The 26,147-nt window shown below is 30.6% G+C and overlaps 1 protein-coding gene across 1 annotated transcript in view; it reads left to right on the top strand.

Annotated features, from left to right (window-relative positions):
* LOC113511314 (voltage-dependent T-type calcium channel subunit alpha-1G) overlaps window positions 1-26,147 on the top strand; it is a 164,633-nt gene that overhangs the window by 19,592 nt on the left and 118,894 nt on the right. The window contains exon 2 of the mRNA XM_052903383.1: window positions 9,146-9,247. The gene's annotated coding sequence lies outside the window, so the exon portion shown is untranslated. The remainder of the gene's footprint in view (window positions 1-9,145; window positions 9,248-26,147) is intronic.

The following is a 26,147-nucleotide window of genomic DNA, read 5'->3' as shown; positions in this document are numbered from 1 at the left end:
TATATATATATATATATATATATATATATATATATATATGGGCCAGAATGCTTATTTACCATTTTATAATCAATAACGTATTGTCGTAATATACACATCTTATCCTTGCTGTACAAGATTTTGCTCGACCCTACCGCTCCAGATTACTTCTGAGAGAGATTTTCCTTTAGAACCTCGGATCCTCGTGTGGGTTGACTAAAACATTATACATTGGAATTACTTATCCACAACTCCCACTCTTACATTATATTCTTTTCAGTGCAAGCCATTAGACTTTGGAATTGAATTTAATGATACCAAAATGGTCCAGACCATGCCTTCAAAGCTCAAGCAAAAAGATATAATGTACTGTCAATATAATTGACAATTGAGGTACTCTCTCTCCCTCTTTGTGTGTATTTATAATTGTATTTATCTATACTCAGTTACTAACTATATAGCTATGTATTAATAATTTATTATTTATTATATTATTTTTGCACTAAATATATTATGCTTTATATACAAACCCTATAACTTTATTATATTATGCTTTATATAAAAACCCTTTTTCTTTTCAGCTCCCAAGGTTGACTGGTAGAAATCCTTTTCAGGAATAAGCCTGTGTATTTTTGGTATAACCATAATATTATAATCATATTAAAAGTGGATGTATAAAAGCATATAAATAAATAAATAAATCTCATTGGAAAAAAAGAGACTGCGATCGAATACAATATTATGACGAGATCGGTAATCTACGTGACACAACATGTTCGAGCTCATGTGAGGTCTAATATTTTGCTGAGTTGATGAATTGTGTTAGCAGATAAGGAAACCGATCAGTTTTCTCAAGAAACTGCTCAGTAAGCGTGATATAGCTTATCAACTACTGACTAATACGTTGCTAACAATAAACGTATCATGTTTTGTTTTAGATAATATAATAATGTAGTAGGCACTCGATATCGTATAGAAATTAATTATGTTGTACAGAACTCTGATAACCGTTTTTTTATTATATATATATATATAATATTATAATATATATATTATTAGCATACATTGCATTTTTTCTCAATTTCCCTTTAAATTTAACCTCGCTGGTTACTCTTAGCCATAGATTATTTTATTTTTTCTTTTAATATTATTAATTAATTATTTGTTATAGTCATATTTTATGTATTTATATATTTATGTATGTATTTATGTGTGTATATTATTTGACATTATGTATATGTTTATAAAATATTAATATATTAAATATTACTTTATATTTTCTCAATCCGATAATGCACCGCCTACTTATTTCTCGGTTTGCCCAATGTGTGACTTGAAGAGAACGCCGTCCATTGTTAAGTCCGCCAAATGTACATAAAATTAATTTAATATATAAAGAGCCTTGTATCTATTACTGATATAAAGAAATATATTACAGATACCTACTCGAATGTTTTATCTGAAGCATTTCGATTATTTTTGAAAGGAAATAGCACTAGTTTCATTGTAGCTAATATTAAGAAGTATAGAGTCGTAGATTAGATATATCTAGAGTGTAGTTTTAAAAATGTCTAATAAGTGGTATACTTGATCATTTACACCCTATAGGTCATTTTAAAAGTTTAAAAAAGTCTTTGTTGTTATAAATACAATATTTTGGGGGGAAAGGGATTGTTAGTAATGCGAACTACCAGTCCCCTTGCTAGCAATATAGCCTGTCAGGTTGACCTCCAAGTGGTTGCCCCTGGAAACTATCATGGTTAATTCCTGATGAAATCATCATGATAGGCTAACTGGTCTATTTCATTCTCATCGATCACCCTTCACTAGTGCTCCGCCAGCATATCCCGTTAGCGCAGGCGGTGTTACCATTCCATTTTTACCCATAAAAAAAATACAATATTTTGGTGTACCTTTTCATTCACAACGCGTATATAAGAGTATATGGTGTATAACAAATTCACTTACTCGAGAATAAAAACGTTGCGCAGTTTTTAGTCGAAACACTTGTAGAGAGTCTCTCGCATCTAAATATTATTAATCTATGTATAGAGTTAATGCATGAGCAGATAACTAAAAGCGTTTGTACGTCATTGCCCATAGCATTATTCAATTGAAGGCCGCTGAATCCAGCTGCTTTGGCTGCAATACAAACATTCCTAGATATGTAATCTATTATGCTAATATTGCAATACATACCCTTTGTTCTTGTATTGCAACAGAATAATCAATTAATTAAACTTTGCCCCTTACTCCATCTGCATATATATCAATAAAAAGTAGCCTAAGTAACTACTTTTTTGTTCCTTAAACACATTATGTGCTGAATCCGTAACTCTAACGGTTGCAGCGTACGATAAAATAGCTCTTAGATGGCAGCATTTTTATAGCCTTACTTGACAATTATAGTTATACTCCTACTTCGACAAAATTATACAATATCTTTGTCTTTTATAGACTATTTACTATTTTGATATATAAACTATAACATTATGAAGTTTCATCAAAATTCATCTAGTAGTTTTTGCGTGAAAGAGTAATAGATATCCATCCATTCGTCTCTCCTTAGAAACTCTCACTTTTATTTTTATCATTTTTTATTAAAGAAAAATGAACAACTCAAAAAATGTATAATAAATAAAAGACAGTAAAGACAAAAAGCCAATCACAGGTTTACACAAATAAAAAGAAGATTTAACTCTTTAATACGTACAATTAACAAGTTTAATTAAACTATTATTAACTTACTCTATCCCGCGACTCTACCCGCGTGAATTAGTATACATAACGTATCCTATGTGCTAAGTAAAGATACATATATCCGTGTACCAAAATTCATTCGAATCCGTTCAGTAGTTTTTGTGTGAAAGAATAACATATATCCATCTATTTATCCATTCATCTTTACAAATTTTCGCATTTATTATTAATAGGATCAGGATTACCTTATCCAATTAGTTGTATTAGCAATCAACACTTTTTTACAACAAATAAAAAGTAGAGGTTACAATAAATAAAGGTGAAACAGTACTTAGTAGTTGTATCCATTGTCATAAAACTGACCTTTTGTACTTCTCAGACAGTCTTTTAAATCTGATTAAAAGTGAAGGGCTCTTGCAACTACTCTGCCTAATTAGTGGCACAGGTATTCATAGGCAACTTCAGTAATGAACTCCACAACTTTGCATACATGCTCCAATGGACGCCGTTAATTAAGTACACGGCTAATGATGCTACGCCAATGATAACTAACATGTTTGAATCAACATGACTTTATTACTGTTAATACGAAGAGAGAGAGAGAGAGGGAGATAAATAGATAGATAGATACTCTTTATTGATTTCTCCACAAGATTACAATAGTAAACTTATTGTAAATACAAACAATTTGTAATTGTTTGTATTTATAATAAGTTTAAGTGTAATTGTAAAAATATTACACTAAGAAAATAATGGACGATCTTATCGCTAAAAGCGATCTCTTCCAGGCTGATTTTTGGATAAAAAAGAGTAATAAGGAAGTAGTGATATTATTAAAAAAGAATTATATTTTTTTACAAAAAAGATTTTATGATAAATACCTGACTTATTTTGCCATTTAAGGCATTTTCGAAGGTTAATTTTTACATTAGTTTTCAACCGACGGCAAAAAGAAAGAGGTTTTCAATTCAATTACTTACATTCTCTTAACTCCGTCAGTTCTAAACCAATTAGGAAAATTATCTTTTTTGATGAAAGGATACACTTACAGATTGGTTTTATAGAAATGTTATCAAAATCGGGAAAGTAGTTTTTTTTTTTTTAATACGGGGGGCAAACGAGCATGCAGCTCACCTGATGGTAAGTGACTACCGACACTTATAATCACCCGCAACATCAAAGGCATTGCTGGTGAGCTTTTGGGCTTTTAGTTTAGTTTAGTTTTAGATCAAAACAACTGATTTTTCGTCAGTTTTGAAGTCGGTTTTTTTGTGGATCTTTAATCAACAATCTTTAATTAATTCTTGTACAATCAAAACGAAACTGATCAAGTATTTATATTAAATATTTATTTGTGGAAAAGTACAAGTATTTCCTGTTAATATCAATATATATACAAAGGTTCCAAGTGCTGAAACTCACGACCATTAACATAGGAAAGAGAGTAGTTTCCGTACAACTTTTAATATTCAGGATTAGTCGTAACGGGTCGTATGCCGAATCTGTGATAAAATTCATGAAACCGAACTACTTTTCCAGAGAAGCAACTATCGAAATCATTTTTAAACTTTTCTTAGAAATCCTTACTTACTAAGAAAAGTTCAAAAATTACAATTAAATAATGAATTACTCTCAAATTCAGAAATCATACCAGAGGGAGACTGTACAAAAGTCATTGTTTGAGCACCTCTATCCCAATCGTGTTTCTACCGTGAATCAGTTGTGTTTACATGATTGTGTTTCGGTTTGAAGAGTGGGATATACAGGGTTTTCAGTGAATTTACAGGATATGGCAACATATGGGGGGTATCATAGGCAAAACAGTATGTTATGTAAATGGTACTGTTCATATCTATAGGCGACGATTACCACTTTCCATAAGGTGGGCCGATAGCTTGTTTGCCATTCTAAGTTGCATAAAAAAATCAAACACTACACGTGTTACAAGTAATTCATCATTGCTTCTTAACACGTGTAGAGTGTTTATACTACGCATGCTGTGATACTTGTGTAAATATTTTTTTCACAATCGATATCGGAGATAAAGATTGCAAAATTTTAAAATATTTCTATTTGATGATATCTTAGCAGACGGAGATTTGATCGAGACTGAACTGTGATCGGTATTATTGTGTTTTAATGTTCTTAGGCTAAGAGTAGTATTACGAAGCGGTCGACTGTGATGAGATGGTAAATGATGTAGACACAGATTTTAGCAGAGAAAAATGTATTAAAGATCATATTGACTTAAGTATTATTACGAATCGTTTCTATGACAGTATAGAAAAGTGTTGTATTTAGAGTTTTTCAGGTAATTTTTATATTTTTCTCTCCATAAGAACCATCCTCGTACTTCAAGGAATATTCTAAAAAATAATTAGCGAAATCGGTTCAGCTGTTCTCAAGATTTGCGCTTAGCAACATACTCAGCGAATCATTTTTATATTATAGATTATAATTTCAATCAACTGATTTCATAGTACCTACCGAAAACCCTAGTTAAAAAAGTAAAGAATTACTCTCGCTAATCGCTACTCTGCTGTTCATACAAATATTTTACCATTTAAAAATCTAGCACACTGTAATCTAAAAATATGTTACATATTCACACTGAGTTCATACTTACGTCTCTTATCCGGTGTACTAAAAACCACCATTCTAAATATTTTCAATTTTACAAACCTACATTTTGTACCTACCTTCACATAATGTTTCCTTTGTATTTTGTACCCGTACCCATTCTATGAATTTAATGTTACTAACGTTATACTATTACGTAAAAAGTTTAAAATTAAAATATAAAATTATTTAACACGATAAGTTTTAGTTGCACATTTTTTTTTTGTTTTGTATCTTTATTGTGCGACTGTCTTCATCTGACTGTTCAATTATAAAAAATATGATTTAACTTTAGAAACAAAATCACGAAAATGTGTTGTTTAGAATATTGTAAAAGCCTGTACATTTGTAAAGCTTACTTTTTTATACCACGTTGGCGGCAAAAGAGCGTATAACATATATATAATAAAAGTCTTGTACGTATCAGAACCATAAATGTACCAAGAAACTTCTGCGCTTTGGGCGGCTAGAAAATGTACCAAATGAAAACCCAAACGCAAATAATAAAGTTGCCATGTAGCCCTGACATGGATTAGGCCACTCCTTCCTTTCCCATGGATCTCGTAATAGGCGACTAAGGAAACTTTTTTATAGGGAAATAGGTAGCAGAATCTCTCTTAAAATATCACCAAAGCTTAACTGCAGCTGCCAACATGCCTGCCATGAGGAACGGCCCCGTTCTTTATGACAGTCTATGGGGGAAGCCTATGTTCAGCTGTGGATGGATAACGGCTAATATGCCAATTCTATTGCTAGAAATATTCTGGCAGTGTGTAGCAGTGTTTGTGTTAGAAGTTCCGAAAGTAACCCCATGATTATATAAATACTATAGGGGGAAGGGAATGGTAAGTAATGTACACTACCAGTCCCAGTGCTAGCAATATAGTGTATATTACTCGTCAGGTCGACCTCCACGTGGTCCTTCCTGGAAACCATCGTGCTGAATTCCAAGTGTATTCTTCACGATGGGCTTGACTTGCCTCTTCATACCGTTATCGCAGGCGAAGTTACCATTCCATTATCATAAAAAGCCTAATATGACGATGATAATGAAATAATAAAGTTCCACTTACTTTACCATGAAAAGGATGTAAATGCTACGTAGGAATGTCTATCGGATTTAAAATAGACGGTTTATTTCTGATTCAGACAAATTAAATGCTAGAGTTTACTACTGTTTTCTATTTACACACCGGTAAAGTATAAATAAAAGCTTTCACATGACCGTTTTTTTTTTTATTTTCTTTTAATAACTAATTGCAACATCGCCTGGTCAGGTTAGCGAACTAAATTATTCAATCAATGTATATGAATTAAGTTAAAGTTTTTTTATTTTTCAAATGGATCTTTGGATACAAAAGGAAAAAAAAATTTGATTGCATTTATATTATTTTAGATAAAAGTAAAGATACGAGTATACCAGTATATATTTTTTTTTACAAGTAGGCATTAAACACAAAATAAAAATGGTATAATCATTTTCCTTTGATAATAACGAAAATTGAAAATTGGCAATGACATTAGATTAGTTATTTTTTTATGAACTATACCTACATTAGTTTCGAATGAACTAGAGAAATACAAAAGGAAAATAGGCACCTAAATCGATGGGTAGATGTTTGTAGAGGCTTCTCTAAGCGGACGTACGTCGACCAAAATAAGTGACGTGCTAAAAAAAGGCCATAAAAAAGCACTGGCAACCAGCAAACTTGTATGAATAGATTGATGAATGTGGAGGAAACGAAAGAGGTCTCATTGAATCAGAGTATTTGACGTAGATATATGTATACATTCTTACTATAATATTAATGTGAAAGTGAGTTTGTTTATTTGGCACATAGAAGGTAATAACGAAGGACAAAGTAGTTATACAGTGTATTATTATAAAATATACAACGTGATGAATAACTTAGATAAGTGGATGATAAAGTAATCAGTGAATTTTGTATTTTGGAAAACAAACGCCAAATTTCATGAAAATCTAGCACATTTTGTATGTTACAATTCGCTGTGTGGTCCCAGCATAGAATGGGCTACCCTTTCCTTTCCCATGGGTGTCGTAAATGGCAACAAAGGGAACTTAATACTCAAGGAATGGGCAGAAGCGTCCTTTTTGCAGTATCATCAAACCTAACTGCGGTTGCCAACCCGGCTGCCAAGCGTGGCTACTACTGACAAAACCTCCTCTATAGAGAAAGACCTATGTTCAGCAGTGGACTGTTAATGGCTGATTTGGTGTGGTATACCATAACATTTAAAAAGGTATTAACTAAATAAATAAGGTAAAAGTATTAAATAAGGTAGTACCATTACGCTTCTAAATTACGCATCAGGAGAATGTTTAAAACATAATTCAGAAATAAAGCAACATATTGAATAATCGTAACATTAAAATATGGACTACAAGGAATTTACTTCTATTATTACAAAAAAAATATAATACAAATTTGTTTACAATTGGTAAAAATATCACGGGAGCCTACTTCTTACTGAAAGCCTTTACAAAAGCATCAAATATTACTTTTAATATTACATAAACAGTATATAACCTTTCTTCAGGCAAGAATCAAGCATGATATTTCGCTTAAAATATTATAAACCCAGCTCAGGTACCAAATAATGAGAAAGATGTCAAGCAGTGAGATATTGATAGGTTGCCATGATATAAGACCATGATAAAAATTGAAAATTGATTGTATAATTTATTTCACTTAATTTGCGATCATATACTGAGACTCAGCGTCATCCGATACATTTTGATCCTTAGAATCCTTAAAAGTTTAGGTTGAGCGAAATAAATTTATGATTTTTAAATAATAAATGCCACTTCAGCCATGAGACAAAATTAATATAAGAAATTTGTGTAAGTAAATTTTAACAATTGCTAAAAAAGAAACTTATCAATATCAATTCAGAATTAGTGAAGATATTATACAAAATTAAATAAAGAAAAATTTTAAACTTCTACTATTTCGAAATTGCTCTATATAATATCTCTTAAACTCATGAACTATAGAGCTATTTAACATTGTTATTTTTTCTGATTTCTGTTGTAGATTTTACTGAAGCTTAACCTCCTTTGAAAACTGTAGACTGTACCCTAATGCTACTTTCATAGTGTCCTAATCTTGCGGTAGGTAAGTAAAGTTGTAAGAGCATTTTAGATAGGGATCGCTGAAAATTCGTCACTAAGGATACTAGTGTATTTTTTGCTACATTAAAAAAGAGGTTAATTTTTTGTATTTTGTAATAATTAATAATATAATAAATAATTAATATAATTTATATCATATATTATATTATTATATGTTATTAATGTAACAATTAATATCTTAATTTAATTTAAATAGTTTATTCTTTACTCACGTCGACATTTTTTTTTCTAAATTGAAGCAGATTTTTTGAGGTATGAGGTATATCATAAACACTTTCTTTAAAATTATTAATTGCTTTAAATAAAGTGTGCTCTTTACATACAATATTAATATAATTTTCAATATTTATCGTCGCATAATTAATAACATTTCTGTGTTTCCAAAAGTTGAGTAGGAAAGAATGCATTATCTTTTTTGTACCAAACATTTTTTTTATAATATGAGCAATAATGGAATGGAATGGAATAAATAATATGTACTTGTATTTATAGGTATTTAAATATTGCTTAACAATTGTCTAATATCGTCACTTTCGTTTCTTTACAGAATAAAAAATTTAATAACACATCTAACTTTGACACGTGGCATATATAATATTTATATTATAGTTTCAGGTGGCTTATATGTTATTTTTTTACATTTTCAATGACGTTTTCAAAAATAATTATTGGAATATTTCTCTTTTGTTTCAGATTTAACGCATCCCGTTTGTGAAGTATTGAATAAGTTCAAATAAGTGTAGTGATTAAAAATATTTTTCCAAAGAAGACTTTCATACTATCTTTTTTCCAAAGGTAAGATTTTTTTTATATCCGCTTATAAATTCTTTACCTTAGTATTAATATTATATATTTTATCAAGGGACTGTTTATGTCAGCTATTAGTAAATATATTATAAATACTTATAAAGTTTAAACAACCCTTCCAATAAATGCTTAGAGTGACCTTTCAAAATTTCAAGATTCAACCTTTCAACCTCAGATCCGTTATCGCGGCTCACCATGGCAACCAACCATAAACAAAAGTCTATTGTTAACAATATAATTGTCAGCGAGATAAGACCATAGATATCTCTATATAGCGACTCTGCCCTAGTTTACACCGTACGTTCCAAGAGCGTTGTATTATACAATGGTACTGTCTTAACTAAATGGTATTTTAAACATTATGCTTATTTGCAATGGGTTTGCATCCAAATATGTGAATATTAATGGAGAAACGAGAATCTCTCCAATTCTTGTTAACATTTGAAAACACAAAAGAATACATTTGATCAATTTTCAAGTCAAATATACGTAAAATATTATGTAATAACAGCAAGAATTTATAACATAATATTGCCGAATAATTTTGAAGATTCCAATTATGCGCTTGAAAAATATTTTTTCCAATATATATTTTTTTTAATCATTATATTTTTATGCAACTTGAAATTACAAATACCTATTATTAGACGACGACGAGATTATTAGACGAAATACCTATTGAGAGACGGGCTTCGAAAAATTCTGTGACATTGCAACCTTTCCATAATCTTTTGTACTCCCCTTTTTCTTAAAGTTCGCTGCTAATTCCTATCAATGATAGGAATTTTATAATGTTCTTTGTAACGATGTATTTTATCTCCTCAATATATAAAGTGTATTTTCCAAAGGAGATACATCGTTTATATATAGGTAGGTTATAGCCACAAATTAAGTGCTGCGGCGATTCTTCCTCATTGTGACAAAATCTGCAAACACTTTTTGGGCATAATCCTAGTTGGGCCATGTACTTGTTTAATTTGCAATGTCCAATGAAAACCCTCGTTAATACACATATATTATTTTTACTCAGATGAATTAATTTTTTAGAATAATTTTCTGATAACTCCTTAGTCAGAGTTTCACGCAGCAACTATAGACAGTTAACGGGCTCCCTTATGAAATAATAGCCGTCACTTACAGACTTGAACTTTGTTGTAAAAATCACAAAATGCACTATAACGCTCACCATAAATATTAACATTCAACCCCTTGTAGTTACTGTTCTTGAGGACTATGATAGATATTGATATCTACATACCCTTTAATTTCACTGCCATGTCTCACCCTCTAACAAAGTGTGACACAGCCATATAAAAACAACTGAAACTTGAGTATGACAGAAGTACCCTAACTGTACTAGGGGAAAGGAACTAACAGTTCCAAAGTTAACAAGCATCATTGCTAGCAATATACTTCATTAGATAAACTGCCACGCGGTTCTCTCTGGAACCTATCATGGATAATTCTTGGATTAATCACGATTATCTAACTGAACTGCTTTCATTCTCACCTATCATTTTTCCTTAGTGGCTTGCCAGTATATACCAATAGCGCAGGCGGTGTTACCGTTCCATTTTTACCTATAAAAAAAAACACACTATACTAACAATACTAAAAGAAATAAATATTAAAAGTAATCCTTCTGAATGACCACTAACTGCAACTATAGTTTGAGCTTCATCAATAACAGACACTGCCTTTGAATATTAACACATAAATATACGGACGGAAACAAACAAATATGTCACAGATGTTTGTTCAACGTCCAATATTCGGGACTCCACTATAATGACAATCGTTCATAAAATATAGAAAGAGGAAAAACAAGAGCAGCAATTGAGTGAGTAAATCTGAACGCTTCCGTATTTCTGAGTGATAACAATTTGACAGTGGTGTGTGACCAGAAAGGGTAATTGCTATTTGGAATTCTGTTCCATATTTGGTCTACGATCACAAAGTATATTACCTAATTCTGTACTACGATGCTGTGCTATATTATTTTACTGCATTATACTACTATTTTATAGTACTGGCCACTAAGAAAATTGTAAGTACTGGCCGGTAACAATTTGTTCCATTTATTTTTTTTATTAATAAATCAGTATTCAGCCAACTTACTTGCGTTTCACTACAAATGCTTCGTTTCTACACTGTCATATATTTATGTATAATTTATTATATAGTATAACTACATCTTTGTATTCACTTTCGAAGCCAAGAAGAAATACTATGGTATTAAAAATAAGTGAATTATTAATAAATAAAAAACTAAAATGTACAAAAAATAAATTCATTTTAATAAAAATACAAGAGTAAAAGCTAATGTTGGAATTCTCTCTCTTTTCATTTAATAGTTTACTCTTATCGGTGCAACTAATTCCTGCATTTTCTTCCAGCAATCTCTATCCCATGTCATCTTGGGCGTTGTCTTTCCTCTTCTTCTTTCACTTTGGAAATAATTTAACTAATTTTGTTCATACTTTACGACGTTTTCGCTTAACAATCTCAAAAACAAATTTACTGGTTAGTTGATTTGAATTATTTTATTTCATTCCGCTAGCATTAGTATGCGTGTGACTACCAACACTCGAAGATTGACCACTATTACTATTAGAAGTTTTACAACTTTCCATCAATTAGCTATCAATTTCTGACTGCCATTTGCGACATATGATTAACGGTTAACACTAGATTCCGTAACGATCTAATAATGTGCCTTAAAATGCTTCGTTTAAAGGTGAAGTCCAAGTAAGGTTTCATATGAAAGAACTTCGTTTTTATATTTTAATAATTTTTTTTTTTATTTTTATGATACATTTTTCATTCATGATTGAAAATGTGAAAAAAAAATTATTAAATTCATTATCTCCGAAATTTCTGAAGCAAAAATTTAGAATAACTTAGATATATATAAAATTAAAACAAATTCGAGTAGTTCATAATGGTATAAGTGAATATTATAGGAAAAATAAAATGATGTTTCTAACTAGCACCGATATTGATAAATTATCAAAAAGCCTCGAAAATAAAAAAAATATATAATATTATAATATTAATATCGATAATATGAACTATTAGACGTCTATTCAGTAACAAAAATACTGTTAAGGTTATTTTATCTTATAATTATATATTTATATACAGAACCCCCGGCGTGTTAGTTCAACTCATACCTGACAGATTTTTTTAATCGAATACACATACAGCTAGGTAACCTACCTAAAATATCCAAAGAACAATTCAAATATTTTAGTAACACCTAATTGATAATATAAATGAGCGATCAATAAAGATGTAGTATTTTCAATTTGTTATTTCAATAAAAAGCTCTATGTTAAAATACATATAAAAATTTCAACACAATACTTTTTAATGATAAGCATGATTTTAAAAAGTATATTTCATTGTTACGTCTAAGAGCTTACATGCAATAAATGCTTTTACCAATACTTCTTTTTAAAGCCACCATTACGTCAAATTGAAAGATTACATGTAATTTAATGTTAAGTACATTAAATTACATGAAGTCTTTTAAACAGATATCTATATTACTCTTCTTTTTGTATTCTAAGAAAAAAATAATGTTTTAAGAACATTAGAAATCGCATGAAGAAAAATATATTATTACAATCTATTACGTAACTTTTTTTATGTATTCTGATATTATAAAAAGAACAGTTTTTTGTTTGACTTTTTTGTATATTTGTTTACCTACCTACTGTTTTAATCTACATCGAGTAAAGTTTACATCGAGCACTGCTTATCCTTCTATTATAATATACTTGTAACTAAACGATATCTGTACATGGAAGATATTTAAAAAAAATATGTAAGTGACTTTAATAAGAGCAATAGAAGTGAAAACAGTATTTTTTAGAAATTTCAACTGTCTATCTCTCTGTATGTTCGTTTCGGCATCACGCAAAAACTTAAATTGTAAGCGGTTTTCTCTATTGCATTTTTGAAGGTCTAACTTAAAATCTGGTGTATGTTTTATTTTGATACGCCATCTATTTCATTAAAATTGGCTTTCCTATTTCTGAAATCCACTCGTACAAAGTAGCTGACAAAAGGCTATTAAGAATAATGGTATAAAGAGAAAAAAGTTTCGAAAATTATTACTTTTCATGTCATAATAGCGTTCCGTTACTCAGTATATTTTCTTTTGTGCAGGTATACACAGTATGCACGAATAAAAATTGTCGTAACAGCAATTAACTCATGAAATAGGAGCTCCACAGACAATGAAAAACATTCCGAATAAAGCCAAAACTATGTTATTCTGGATATAACACGATCACGAATAGAATTTGTTTCAAGAATTAATTGTCCGTAAATTTAGGTTAGGACGCGGAATTATATCTAAGCTGGATTACAGAATAAAAAACGAATATGATATAAAATCACCAGAGGGAGACTTTGTACAAAAGTCGTTTGCTTGTGCACCTCTGTCCTATTCATGTTTCAACCATGAAGCAGTTGTGTTTGCATGGCTATGTTTCAGTTTGAAGGGTGGGACATGGCGTGAATATACTGGGTACGGAGGAATAACACCTGAGTCCTCAGGAATGGCAACGCATGGGGGAAACAGTATACTCTGTTATATCCATGGTACTACTCATGTCTATAGTCGACGGTTACCACTTTCCATTTGGTGGGTCGTCAGTTTGTTTGCAATTCTAAGTTGCATAAAAAAATCTAAGTAAACAATCCTTACTAATATCAAAATTGAATTTGTTTGTTAACTTATAGCGTCTTAACGGCGTAATCAGTCACTATGAAGTTTAGTATATAAGAATATATGGGATAGAGAAGGATATACGAGTATATCCTTCTCTATCCCATATACTAGCTACTTTTTAAACCGGACACTAAACATGTCCAGGTCACGCGATCGAAGACGCGGGTAAAAGCTAGTACGATTTATTCTAATGTTGTTATAAGCGACTACCTATAAAAGCATCCACAATTGGTTTATATTTTTTGTACCTATATGTTGTGCTAGCAATCCCATTTACTTGCTGATAATGTAGTTTGCTATACGTGAAAGATATTTATGAAATGAGCCCAGTAGTTTTTAAATTTAACTGTTACAAAGAAATAAACTCAAAATTTTATAAATTGGTTTTATTAGTCCAATGCACCGCTTATATATTTAATGCGTGCAAAAAAATTAATAAATAAACAAAAATAATAAAATCTGTTCTCTTCATAACATTAGTATAGATGTTTTATGATTACATCGTTAATTCTATATTGATATTGATGATTGTTTAGAAATTTTATTAGGATAAATTTTCATGTTGATCATATATTAATATTTCGACAATTAAAGCTACAGTTTTTGTTTAGTAGCGCAAAAAACAAAAGCGAAGCATAATCTATTTGTGGAAACACGATTCCGCGTTCCAAATTGAAATAATCTCGTGTAACTACGAAACATCTCGTCATTCATCGGTGCATTTTATTCGTTTTAAAATAAGAATAGTGGAATTATTCGCTGGTTTTTGTAGAGCAATAATCATATTGTTTTATTTTAATACTGGTGATCTGGCCTAGTTTTATATGAGTATATAAATTATGATTACATATACCTTACTAGCTGAAATAAACGTTGCAAAGGCAAACGTTGTTCTGACATATTTTTTTTTTCTGGGTAGAAACACCTTAATTACCTAGCGGATTGAAATATACTTTACGACCTATTTTCATACCTATCACATATGTATACATAAATAAAGTTCATAAAAATCGGTTAAGCTGTTTTGGAGGAGTTCGACCACAAACGCCACGATAAAAGTTTTTTATATATAAAATATTACTCGCTGATAATGTAGCTTTCTGTAGGTAAAAGAATTTTTAAAATCAGTTAAGTAGTTTTTGAGTTCACTCATTGTAAACAAACAAACAATCAAATCTTTCTTCTCTATAATATTAGAAAAGAAGTGCAATGCATAAATCATCGGCCTGACAGCTGGATTTGGTCTAGACTAGTTTATAAATCTTGTTTTAGTGATATTATTAGTTGAGACTACAGTTTTTAAATAAGACGACTTGTCCTTGTCTGAACCGCAAAGGCAAAGTTCTTTAGGGCAAAGTAGTGTTCGTCCTTTCCTTAAGTAAGCTCACTTTTATTTTTTTTTTTTGGGTTACGCATTATTGTCGCAAATGTTAAATGTAAAAATAGTAAAATTAAAATTTTATTATGTAATCTAGTTTGTGTAACATCGTAGAGTGTTAATGGAAAAAAAAGTCTATCTGAAAAAAAAAACTATATAAACCAAAATATAACCATGCACGTCACGGCAGAAACATAAGTGGAAGCTTTTTTTTATAGTAAAATCTGTATACTTATTTATCTAAGTATCAACTATATTCTAATAAATTCTCTCTTTCTCTTCTTAAAACTTTATCAAACCGTTTTTTTAAACTAAAATTTCTTTATAAAAATATTAATATATTAAAGCGAAGTTTCATGAATGCCAGAGTTATTTAAGTTTTTTTTTGTTGTCACCAAGCAACATTTTAAAAGGCAATGTTAAAAATAAAAAATATTGCGGTTGAGTTCACTCTCAAGTCTGCGATGAGCGACGCGACGATGCGGGATATCCGATAGGGCGCATGTCGTTACATACTACATAGTTCAGTTATATAGAGGGCTTTTTTGAGACGGGGCGAAAAGGGCAGAGAAACTGTTGTAACTACAGGAAAACTTTCTTAGAAGAGTGTGCTTAAGTTTTAAAGTATATTTTTAACCTACCTACATTTAATATACATTTAAAAATAAAACTGTACAGTCAACAAGAAAATTTAAATTAAAAAAAATATATATTCTGATAAGTACTTTAAAAAATCTTTTGAATTTATAAACATCTTTTTTATATATATATATATATATATATATATATATATATATATATATATATATATATATATATATATATATATATATATATATATAATATAGAGTTATATATACCTTTTTACCATTGTATTTAATATATTTCGAGTTAAATTTATCGTAGTTATTTGAAGAATAAAATGTTGGAACTGTGTAAAACATATGTAAAATTTGAACGCAGCACAGTGCGTTTTCAGTCAACAGTTTCGCATGTTTAAATCTTTTCTCATGTACCTATATAAGAAGATAGAGGTATGCTATTTCTTATGATGGTGATGACGATATCAGCCATTACTGTCCACTGTTGAATATCCTCTGAATACACTCCTACTATTGGTTTTGACAGTAGTTGCTACGCTTGGAGACTGTTTCTTATAGCAGCTCTTAATTGTAATATTAATATTTTGATAAAAATTTTGTGTCATCTACACAAACAAAAATCTTATTTACACATGTGTGACAAAATGTAAACATCTGTGGCATACGAGGTATGTCTAATGGAATTATGATGTGACTAATGCTCTATCCATTTGGAGTAAATGTATTTAGGGTCACCACTAATACAGATAAATCAATTTGAATGAAAGTTTATGGTGAACTTTATCTAGTTAGATAAAATTAATGAAGAAATGTGTCCTTCCTTCTCGATTTTCTTTATGAGAACAGGAAAAGTTAAAAAGATACAAGTAAAGGAAACATGATTAGGTATAACTGTAAAGAATGTGTTTCATAACGCTTGATATTGAAGCCGTTCTAGTGAAAGAATTAGTTTTCTGGAATGTAGCCATAATATCGACAAATAAATGGGCCGCCTTCCTTCTTAGATTAGTTTGGGAACGTTACAATGGCCTTGTGATAAAAAAAAAATAACAAAATATGGCTATACTCGTGTAATAAGCTGAAACTTTTGTAATAGCCTATAGAACATGAATAAGGCGATGTCCGTACAACCCTTAATTTGTTTATAATGATCGTACCCTTTTACAATATTATTTTTCTATTAGAACTGATCACTCTCTACGACGTGAGAATATAACACGATATTATTCTTTAACGTTGTTTTTTATGCAATTTAGAATGATAATCAAGTTGCTCGCTTAATGGGGGGGGGGGGGAGAGAAAGTATTATTAGCAATGGAGATTAACAACTCCATTACTAGCAATAAACCCTATCAGGTCAACCTCCTCACAGTTCTCACTTGAAACTATCGTGATTAATTTAATGTTAAATTTGTCACGCTCTAACTGGCCTGCTTCACCTCACCTATCGTCCCTCACCTCAGTGAGTGTGTTGGAGTTACCATTCCATTGTTACCCATTAAGACTCGCTTGATGGAATGGAAAATGGTATTCATAACCTACATACTACGACATAAAACTAAACAAAATAATATACAAGAAGAAATGTTTGATTTTATGCAATATTACTGCTTCAGACTTATTATAATTTTATTTCATTAATAATTATTTATTTAAAATTAATTTATCGTTTATGTATACAGATAATTGATACATTTCAAAAGTATAATAACTTTATACGCCGAATTGAAATTTAATAACCACAAATCAAAACATACCGGCAACAAAATTATATCCAGGTTCAATATCTCTTCAACATTTGTACTACCGACACTGTTTGTTATAATTTTGATCTCTATATCCAGTTATTAAAACAAATATTATGAACTGTGTTAATACAGTTCGCAGCCTATATAAGTTGAACTCTCGTAGCCAATAAATGTCTTCACACAAGAGGTCAGCTAATACAAGGCATAGAATATTTGCATCGACGTCAGCCAAACGGGTATGCGTCAGTGAATCATTAACTGAAAATAAAATGGAACGTAGCATCCGTTACGTAGGTACCTACGTGACTCGTTAAAATTTTGAAACATTGCGAAAAGAACCGAACATCGGACCCTGGAAAAAGAAATCAGATATCGTCCATTGAGTCTATGTTACCTTTTATTTCGAACATGACTGCTTTGAGTAGTAATATATATAATTTATCAATAATTACATAGATAAATAATATATAATTTCTATTATTATAATTATTGATTATTATGAAATTCATAATTTATCATAAAATTCTAATTTTGAGCTTTTCAAATTCAATGTTGACAAATTTCCAGCATAAATTTCCAGACGTCTCTTTTACTCATTTGTGGAAGTAGTTTTGAAAATCCTTTATTAATAGTAATCTGTATTTTTACAAACATAATGTTCAGTATGTAGTTTCGATAGAGCAATAAAGAGACAAGTAATACTAAGTATACTGTGGTTGCCAACCCACATACTAAGCGTGGCAACTACTAGCTAAACTCTCCTTATGGGGAAGGCTTATGTCCAGCAGTGGACAGTTAACGGCTGAAATAATAATAATAAAACAATACTTAGTACCTCGTTAGAACATTAGCCTACTAAAAATGATTAATAAAGTTTCTATTTTTACTATTCCTGAAGACTAACATATTAGTATTTAGAAATATATAATTTCACTGTCATATCACACTCTCAACTGTTTCTCAAATCCAAACAGTCATGAAAGCATTGACGCTTGCTAATAAAAATATAGAGACAGAGGTATCCAAGTGGACGACTTTTATAAAAAATCTCTCTCGGGTATTAAAAACCATAAAAACAAAAAGAACTGGAAAATGTGAAACGTTTGCAAGGAGGAAACTAAATACGATAAACTACGGCTACAAACGGCCGGACTACGGAAACGGTGAGATAACAGAGTGACCTCTGTGTCTGTCTTAATTGACCTGTAGATAGTGTTTATGTTCAAGCTCACCAGAGCTCGTGAGTTTACGTTTAAACAGGCTAAGCTAAATCTAGCGTGCAGCTTAGTATACAAACTACAGAATTGTTATCGTGATTACTGTCTTTATGTATTGCTTGAACAAACCATTAACGTTCCACTGATCTCTTGTAATTAATGGAAGATTCTAGTCCACAATTGTGATTTAGTTAAGGGTTTTTGAAGAGATTTGTAAAACGGTAACCTCATTTGTGCTATTGATGTACGCTGACTGAGTACCAGTAAGAATCAATAGATGAAAATGAAGTGAGATCAATTGGTCTATCGAGATAAATTCATCAGGATTCAAGCACGATAGTTTCAAAGACGAATCGCGTAGAAGTCACTCTGAGAGGGTATATTTTTAACAATGTGGCTACTAGACCCCACTAGTAACTATCATCTTCACAAGTTTGGCATAAAAAGACTGTTTGTATTGGTTTTCGTACATATAATTTATAAAATTAGTCTAGCCTCCTCCATTGGAAAGTTTTTGCCAGTAGTTGTCACGCTTGGTAGACAGGTTAGCAACTGTAATTAGGCTTTGGTAATGTTTTAAGAGCGACGCTGCTGCCCATTCCTCGAACATTAGGTTCCCTTAGTCGCTTCCTAATCCTAGTCTTATGATATCCACAGAAAAGGAAGGTGACCTATTCTATGCCGAGACCACACGGCGGTTTACTTTATATACGTATTTCACATTTACCTATTTGTATTGTAGAATAATTACACAAGTTTCATTTCAACCTGACGATACTCGAATCCAAGAATTTAATTCCGATGAGTACTAATGAGCTTTCCTAACACAATTATATTTACTCAAGTCTATGAGAGGAAATATTCTTAAAGCCCCTAAAATGGGGATTCCTTGTTTCGTATACCACATAAAACTTTATGTCCTAATTGCTTACAGCGTTTCGTTTGGTGTCATCGCTATCTAGGGTTATTCGTTGCTGTTGTTATTTTTAATATTATAAATGTAGAAGTGAGTTTGTTTGTAAATTACCTCTTACCTTAATAATTTAAAATATCTTCACAAAATTGGGCCTAGACGTAGTATTTCGTATGAAGAAGAACGCAGGCAACATATTCCGGTCACGCGGAGGAAGTCGTATGTAAAAGCTTGTAATAAATAATTCTGTCCTCTTTTAATACTTGTTACGCGCACTTTTTAAAGAATATCTTTCATTTCCAGTGGTAAAGTATACAAAAGTGTCGTTAGAGAACGAGCAGTCGTATAAAAGATGCATACGAGAGCTGTGGCCTGATTTCTAGCTGCAAGTACGTCGTATATCTCTAGGTACTATGTATTTATTATGTATTTACCTACCTTTGACCTTTGAAACGGACTAGGTAATTTTATAAATAGCTTGTAAATATTTACGCCTTGGGTTCTTGATATTTTTTATTTAATTCTTCATGACATTATAAACTTGTTGTTTATAATGAAACACAGTTAAAATTTATGAAACACAGTGAAAAAATACAATAAAAATTATTATTATCACTTCGAAAATACATATTGAGAGTAGACTATTCTTTTTTTGGTTAATGGTATTTATTAACCATATTGCCCCTCTGTTTGCTCAGGATAATGTGGTTTCACGTCATACTATTATAAAATAAAGGCATCTTTTCATCCGACTTCAAAAAGAAGGAGATTTTCAATTCGGTTGTATTTTTTCATGTTTCTTACCTCATAACACCATCAGTTATAAACCGATTTAGAAAAATCTTTTTTTATCTGAAAGAATATACTTACATATTAGTCCTATAGGAATTTTATCAAAATAGGCTCAATTTGCAATCAAAATAACTGGTTTTCCCATAACTGAAATCGGTTGTTTTATTTTTTAATCTTAAATTATTAACTAGTTACAATAGCTGGTCCAGTCTCACTATAAGAATGATATTTATTCTTATAATATCATAATGAAACGTTAAAAAACAAAAATTTAAATCACATCATTTTAAGCCAGATAGATCAAAAACAGGGCAGCAAACTGAAGTGATTTCCATTCATATTTTAAAGCCTTTTATGCTGAATTGCTTGTGAAGCAGGCTTTACTGTAAGGTTTAAATCCCTATCAGACATATCTCCCGATTAATTTTTTAATCTATTAATTTATAGTACTCGTAGAGATTTGCAGGTCAGCTTATTTTAATCTATAAAACTGTCTAGTGTAAGCTCTCATGATGAGCCTTCTGACTATAAATTAAATAAGAAATTAAATATCATTTTAAATAAGATTTCACAGCTTGGGGATTTATGACAGCCCTTTTTGAATGACAGACTTCATAAATAATATTATGTAACACTTGACAGCTTTTCGGCTTTTCCGTCGTATTATGCCATTATACTATTTCCGTGAAAAAGCCACTTAGACATAGACCGTATTTCTTGGAAGAAATCAGGTAGGGTAGAGAAAATCTGATATTGAAAATTAACTGTGAATTGTGTATTTACAAGTTGATAAATTCCTTGTGGTAGAATTTATAGATATAATATATACCTACTGTGCTTACATGGCTGTATTTCGGTTTAAAGAGTGGGGTATTGCAGTGAAATTACAAGGTACAGAGGCATAACACCTTAGTCGTCAAGAATGGCAACGCATGAAGGATATCATGGACGATACAGTATACTCTGTGATGTCCATGGTACTGTTCATACATACGAATATTGGCGACGGTTACCATTTTTTATATTCTAGGTTACTTAAAACAAAAAAAAAAACATTATGAACGATTATATTAGTGTACACTCATTTCTCTCATTCTGTCCTATGAGCGTAGTAACAATAACTCATTTATCAATAGATTCTTTTGCTCTTTTTCCATGTGAGCTGAACTACTGTCCCCAAATATCTGATACGATATTTAAAAATAGTTTTTTTAAACATTAATACAAAATCCATCACGTGATTTGATACTTATATAAAATGAACAATTTAGAAATCATTATGAGATTACGATAAATCCTTGAATAAAATTGTTCAGTTTGATAAACATAATATTTATTAATATCCATTACGTCAAAACTTATTAAGTTGACTTTTGATTGATGTAGCCATTAAGTTATATCAACTTCAGATTATTCTTATAATTTAAATGGCATTGTAAAATAATCATTATTGAATAATTCTTATTGTTTTTATTGTTAAACCTTATAAGTAAATCGTCCCGTTATTTCTGACTATATTAATTGTCTGTACTCGTAAATACTAACTGAGATTATCCAGCTGTACTAATTTGGAATTACTACAGCTGGATAATTAGAATGTAGCTTCTTCATGTCTGTAAAGCGATATTGTAATAACAATGTAGTTATTATATGTACATTAAAACTATTTATATTTAATATAAACACACTAATACTACTGTGTTTAATTTTTTAATTAGTTTTGCCAGTAAATACTTTTATAATTTTTAAATGACTTTCGAAACGAAGAATTCCCCATCTCCCAATTTTGAACCGATTTTGAGGATTCTTTTTACAATTAATTTAGTTTATTCCTGTTGATATTGGCAGGTTGGCCAGTCGGCCTTTTTTATATACTTTTTTTTGTATTTTATATTCTCTTTGATGCAAATTTTTATTAGTTATAATATACAATTTATGTAACGTCTTATCTGTCTGTTGGTTTGTTCTAGTATCACGCAAAAACTACTGCACCAAATTACATGCAGTTTTTACTGTTATATTCCTGAAGGTACAACATAAAATCTGGTGGTTATTTTACCATGCCATATGCCATCTAGAAATAGGCTACTTTATTTTCAAGTTTTCTAGGTTTTCCAAATTCTGAAACCACACATAGGAAATAGCAGGCAAAAGGCTCATATTCAATTAAATATATCTATAAAACGTCTTATACGTCATTGGTTCTAGAAAATGTATTTGTTATTTAAATTCTTAATTACTTCTATTTTATTAGATATAATTTGCATAATATTTAACCACGTGAATTAAGTAAAAGTATTAAAAGTTTTAATTCAGGATACAGACCATCCTCTATATAAAAGAATAAACTGTTACTAACTTGTAAACGTATTGTTCGAGGATAGTTGGCTTTTTGGGAGGATTTTAGGGAGGAAAAAACAAGTGAAAATTGGATAAGATAACATCTGTTGGGTCAGCAATTTAATATAATTGAAAATCGATTGCCGACTGTATGTAAGCACATTGCTTCGGAACAGCTGAACCTATTTACCTAATATTTCTAATTTATTGTGTTTATCATTGTTATAAAAAATATATATTAAAGGGAATATTTGATTCGTATGGAAAAATGCAAAATTTTAGTTATCAAATTTCCATATAAAAAATGAGCAAGTATGATAGAAGATAGTGGGGAGATCTTAAAAAGTACTAACAGAATTGACCGATTGACATTCAGTTGTTCACTTCTTTACACTGTTTTCATTACATGGTTGTACTATAAAAGAAAGATTTGGATTCATGGGAATAAATATTATATCAGCCGTTAACTGTCCACTGTTAAGCATAGGGCTCCCCCATAAGGGAAGTTTAGTCACTAGTTGCCATACTTGGCAGGCGAGTTGACAACCGCAGTTAGGCTTTGGTGAAGTTTTAAGAGGAAAGTTTCTTTAATTGCCTCTTATGACACCCATGGGAAAGGCAGGAATGGCCCATTTTGTGCTGGTACTACACGACAAGAAAGTAACATTGAAAATATTTAATTACCAATTACAGTAATTGGTCCCACTTTTTCCATATTTATAATAATGAGATCATATTACAGTTACGATGCTAGCTATGAAGTTAAAATTACCATCAATCATATCTGTCTAAAGTTAGCGACGTGCTTGTAAACGTTTAAGTAACAAGAAATTCAATATACATTATACAAAATACCTAAATATTGATATTATCACAAAAAATTATGGAAAGTGGTAACCATCACCTATAGACATGAGCAGTACTATGGACATAACAAAGTATACTGTTTCGCCCATGATACCCCCCATGCGTTGTCAATGCACTGTTAATTCACTGCCATATCGCACCCCTCAAACTGATAATATAAATCATAATATAAGAATAATCGATATACAATAATCAACATTAAAATAATATAAAAATTGAAAAGATATCTTACAGCTACAAGCGAATTGAGACTTGCCTTTTTTCTAAAGTCACTTAAAAATTATTGGTTAGATTTATTAACCATCAAAAGATGAAAGAGTATGTATCCACTATACCACTAAAGTCATCATATTTAATAAATAAATAAGACTATAATAGTTGATAATAAAAGAAAAAGAATAAATACAATTTATCACTTCATTTTGAACTACTACACAATATAGTTTCAACTTACCAACACAGTTCAACTACTTTTACTGGCTGTATCAAATGCCAAGACAAAAGTTTTTTAATATTAGTACTTAAAGTAGAGGAACACAAGACACGAGCAACTGTCTTATGTATTTCACTTTCAACAGCCTGAATCGGGTGATTGGGTAGTCGAACTTATTATTTAGAAATGTTTTGTACAGACATCAACTACCTACTTTTTCATTATGAAAACTGAAATATTAATGAATCCCCCTAAAAAGCCCATTATGTATATCATCCATCACTATTTGCAAATGCAAAAGAAAATAAAAGGATTGATTCCTTTATGTTTTATCCTCAATGGAAATCAGTTTCGATATCAAATAGATTTATTTATTCCCAATTCTCTTTAACTTTTGTAGAATCTTTGGCGTTTTCTTTGTCAACGAAAGAGTGATCTTGATTTGATTTATTTCGACGTTGTTGTCTAAGAATCAATTGACATATCATTTCAAGTAACACACAACCCTGCTGCGCTTATTGATAGGTATCGAATAACAACATTAAGCAATGTAGATGTACTGTCATCAGTTTGATAGATGACTATTAATTATTCAATTAATTTGAAGGTTTCCTTGCTTCGGATAGAATATATTGGTCCCAGTTGCTGATGATATTAGATGATAAATATTATAATTGAAAATCAAAATAATCTGACGCTATAAAATGAGAATTCCTTTTTTTATGAAAAAGTGACATGTTTCTAACAGGATTATTATATTTGGAATGGCAATAAATAAATTCCAGTACTTCAGAAAGATGATAGTAACCGCTAATGATTTTATATCCATAAATGGAGTCATAGACATGTGGATAAGCAGAGAACACTATTGCTATAATTGTAACCATTATTATGTATGTATTTATAACGTGTTGAATACTGACGCCCACGGTTGTAACCACTGAAGATTTTTCTGTCTTGGAATGGTTATCAAAATAGCAGCATATTTAATAGGTAATAGTAACATCTTCTAAACATGAATAGTAACATCTATTATTGCGCTCGTGGCACCGTTCCTGAGGACTATACTGTTATGCTTTTATAACCAGTAATTAAAACATAACCTTTCAAACACAGCTATGTGGCAGTAGAAACACGAATAGCACAGAAATACCCAATGTATCCACAGATGTGTTTTGTAAAATCTCCATCTAATCTTCAGTTTTTGTATGTGTATATTTTAACTTCAGTTGTTCTTGTTGATCCTGTACTAAATTTGTCAAGAATAAGATTTGTTTTATCCCGAACAAATTCCTAAATTTTTAGAATTAACTGCATATAAAATAAGATAATTACCGGTCTCGGCTATTCCTCTCTCTGTTCTCACTGCTTGTTGTTTAAATGACTATGATTTATATAGATTCCGCTTTACGTCAAGCTTTCATCGAAGCAAAATATGCACGCAATAAATCAGGCATCATAACAATGGTGGAAGTAGATTGTTTTAGAAAAAACTTCGTTGGCCTCGCCTTGAATTTCTTTGGAATTCGTGTGCAGCTATTTCGAAGTATTATACTCGTACGAGGCCATACATACACAATTATCTCTTAACCTAATAATATTTTAATTCGAAAATTTTTCGAAAATGCTGTTCCATGGATCGTTATAAATTAAAATTATATTATTTTTCATTTATGGAATAATTGACGAAAAACAAACAGAATCGATAATTTAATAAATTATAGTTGCATTAATCGAATATATTACATGATTTTTCTCTGTTTCCGCCTAATCTTATTTCTTTATTATTTGAGTTCTCCTAGTCATCCTTCGCCAGATACTTCCATTTTGGATTGTCGGGTAATTTACTTGGATCCT

The sequence above is a fragment of the Galleria mellonella genome, unplaced genomic scaffold, assembly GCF_026898425.1.
Source record: "Galleria mellonella isolate WM207_F2 unplaced genomic scaffold, CSIRO_AGI_GalMel_v1 utg139, whole genome shotgun sequence".
NCBI lineage: Eukaryota > Metazoa > Arthropoda > Insecta > Lepidoptera > Pyralidae > Galleria > Galleria mellonella.
The sequence above is the reverse complement of the archived record's forward strand: the minus strand, read 5'-3'. Positions and strand labels throughout refer to the sequence as shown.